Source organism: Morone saxatilis, unplaced genomic scaffold (assembly GCF_004916995.1).
Source record: "Morone saxatilis isolate NCDOM2014 unplaced genomic scaffold, NCSU_SB_2.0 Contig3, whole genome shotgun sequence".
Lineage (NCBI taxonomy): Eukaryota > Metazoa > Chordata > Actinopteri > Moronidae > Morone > Morone saxatilis.
The window spans coordinates 23523185-23526665 of NW_023339873.1; positions in this window are offsets into that span (position 1 = coordinate 23523185).

Here is a 3481-nt window from a genome sequence, read left to right on the forward strand (position 1 = left end):
TTTGACTTAGCTGCAGAGCCACCAGAACTCAAGGGCTCCTTTGGCTTCTTTAATACCACCTAGAGAATGAAACTAGAGATTAATGCTGGCTGTTAGAGCCTGATTTTCAAGACCGATGATTTTAGAGTGGAATTCATAGATTCAAGATACAGTGACCTCATTATTTGGAGGCAGACGATTAAATTATCAAAATAAAATGACCAAAATCTGTCAAAAAAAGCCAATCGCCCAACCCTATTGTCAGACAAACAGTAAGCATGTAAGCGAGTGAATAGTGATCCCAAGTTGGGAAATTAACTATTTTATTGCAGTAGCAAGTTGTCAGAAATGTATATTAAAAGAAAATAACTACAACCAATATCCATACAATACAATACACAATATGCAGAATACCCTAAAATACAAAAAAATATAAAGAAATATAAATAGAAAATATGAAATTTAAATATAGGATAAAATACTTTATACAAGGCAGTGTGCAAAGAAGATTGATGTTTACAACATTGAGGTAGAGATGGAGTACAAATTATTAAAGGAGCAGGAGGAAGTGAAGAAAGAAACTATAGAGCAGAGTCTTTTAGACAGAGGTGGAGAGAGATGGCTTTGGGTAGGAAAGATTTGCTGTGTGTTATTGAAATCTAATGTGATTGGGATTCTTCCTGCTGATCTCCCCAGCTTTTATTTAACCAGCATATACGACCACTCCATATTCGAGGCTTTCAGTAAAGTGGTCCAGAAGCTCATCCCACAGCTGCCTACGCTGGAAAACCTGCTCAACATTTTCATATCTGTGAGTAATCCTGCTGCTGAACCAACTGGATTTATCTAAAAAGACATTCAGTCAGATCATTATGGAAACCTTACACTAGTTTCTCTCAATTTCCTTCACACTTCACTGTAATGATCATGTTGGACTTGACACACTGCAGTATATTGCATGTGCATGTCCTCCTGTACTTTGAAATCCAGTCACTAGGTGGTAGTGATACATAACAGATACACTGGTTGCATTTCATGGAATGCCACCACTGTTTTCTGAATTTTATCTTATTTGTTGATGAGAAAACCAAAGAATATGAACTAGATTTATGTTATATATGACCTACATCATATTTGCAAACCTCTGCTGATGCCATTCATTCAAAAACATGCCCTACATTCTTTTTTAGGTGAAATCTTATTTCATTTTAGTTTTACTTGTTTCTTTCTTTGTCTGTGTTGTTTACCGTCCTGCGCAAATTTCGGTGCCTGTCAGGTCAGCTTCAGTTTCATCTGACATATAAATGGCTTACATGATAATGTGTTACACAGTGTATTTGCACAGCTTACAGTTCTGTCCCTTCATTAATCTTCAATAGTGACACCATTAATATTATACCAAAACAAATGATGCATGACTTCACAGAGTGTGCTCTGATCAGGGTTTTTGAGACACAACTTAAACCATTGGTTCCCAACCTATAGGTCGGGACTCTCACTGCCAAAGCTTCATTGTTAATAGTGTATATAGTGTGTTTTTAGGGACCGAGCACAGTGACAACTGTGAGGTCCCTATTGTTTTTGCTTCGTTTCTTATTATTATTCTTCTTAGCGACTTAAATGGCTCACGGTGGCCCGACTTTGACGGCCGCCGCACGGCACGCCTTCAACATACAGTCACAACAATGCACTGCGTTTATTTCAGCACTTTATTTTGCTGATGTTGCCTGACCTAATGTTTAAGCAGAGCCGCAAATCCCATTGCGGTCCAGCTAATTGCTCCAATACAACGGAAAAAGCACAGAAGTCAAAATGGCCGACTTTGGACGGCACGTACGGACCCTACGCCCTTCAAGCGTCAGCACAAAGCCCGGCTCTGTTCATTCAGCCCAATTCTTTGGACTGTACTTGACCAATTGTGGAGGAGATCCGACTAGACCTGTAGGGAGAAGTTCAGTAAAATAAAACCCTGAGTGCCAAAATGACAACAGTTTGACTTCGATTCAAAATGGCGCCAATTTTGACGGGCACGCACCCGGACAGCACCCCATTTGACATACAGGCTCACAAACTGCCCGGGTTCATTCACAGCCCTTTCTGGACTTGTCGCTGGACAATTTTTGAGCCGATCAACACATGCTCCCGTTGATAGGGGAGGTTAGTTCACATACATGGGGCGACAAATTTCGGTCAGAATGACACGGGAAGTGAAAAGCGCCCAACCTTTGGACGCACCACGACCACGCCCTTTCGGCCGTACAGTTCGCAAATTTTTTAGCACGGCCGTGTTCTTCAGCGCACCATTTTTTGACTTATACGTTTTATTTTTTGAAGGCAGATCGGGACAAATTCCCGTTAGGGTTGAGTTGGTTACGATTACAAGCCCGCAAAAAGCTGAAAAGACACAAAAATGGCCCGCGTGAGTGCAAAATTTGAAATGGCAAATAGCCGACTTCCCTGGGGTGGGTTTTGGGCCCGATGGGTCCAAGGAGGCTTTTTTGTACTCTCGGCACGTTAACATGCCTACCGAGGTTTCATACATTCGGTGACACGTGGGGGCGCCGGGCGGCTGCTGGGGTTTAAAATCCTGCTAGGGGCCGCTATAACGCGCAAACCGATTTTTGGTATGTGACGCTTATAGGCACCAATCTACACTGTCGGGAGATTTGCATGATTCACTAACTTTTACGGCTTTGCGCAGGGAGCTGATCTTACGCGCCGGCCCACAGGGCCACTACGTGGTGTGATTTTCTTTTTTCGCTTTCTTCGAGGGGGAGCTTCAGGGGGAGCCCATGGGCAAGCATCTCCTCAAGCAGGTTTCATTCTTAATCCACATGCGATGCAGAGATATAAGCGTCTCACTTACACCTGGAGAGCCGCCACCTTGTGGCGGGGGGGCCTCAGGCTTGTTCAAGTTTTGCCACGCATGCCCTATGAACGGCAGGCGGTGCAATATTGGACCCCCCGCTTGGTGCTCGATCGGACTACCAATGTGGGAAGATGCGTCCACTTCCTTTCTTTGGACGAAAAATCAACAGGAAGTGTTAGTTTATACTTTTTATGGTCGTTATTCGTTTCGAATATCAAATACTTTAAATTTTTTTTTTTGTCTAGGACCTCTCAGATTCTACGTGCAAATTTTCGTGGTGATCAGGACAAAACCGCATGGATGGAACCCACACGTATTTTCCCTGGATTTGCCTGTCTCTAGCCGAAAAAAAAATAGGCGGAGGGTGGCGGGCCTATAGTTTAGGGAGATTTCAGCTCCATTCATCCGAACGCTCGTGCGATATGAAGTTTCTCGTTGAATTGTGGGACAAACGATGCCGGGGAGTTATGTGCCATCCCGAATTTGGCCTAAATAGCGCCGCTAGTGGGCCCTTCCTCAGGTGGCCGGGACCTGAATGTGACGGCATGGAATACGAATTTTTTACCAGGCGCGACAATTTGCCAAAAAATTCAGCGAAGTATAGTCTCAGGGTAAAAAATGGCCGGCCAAGGC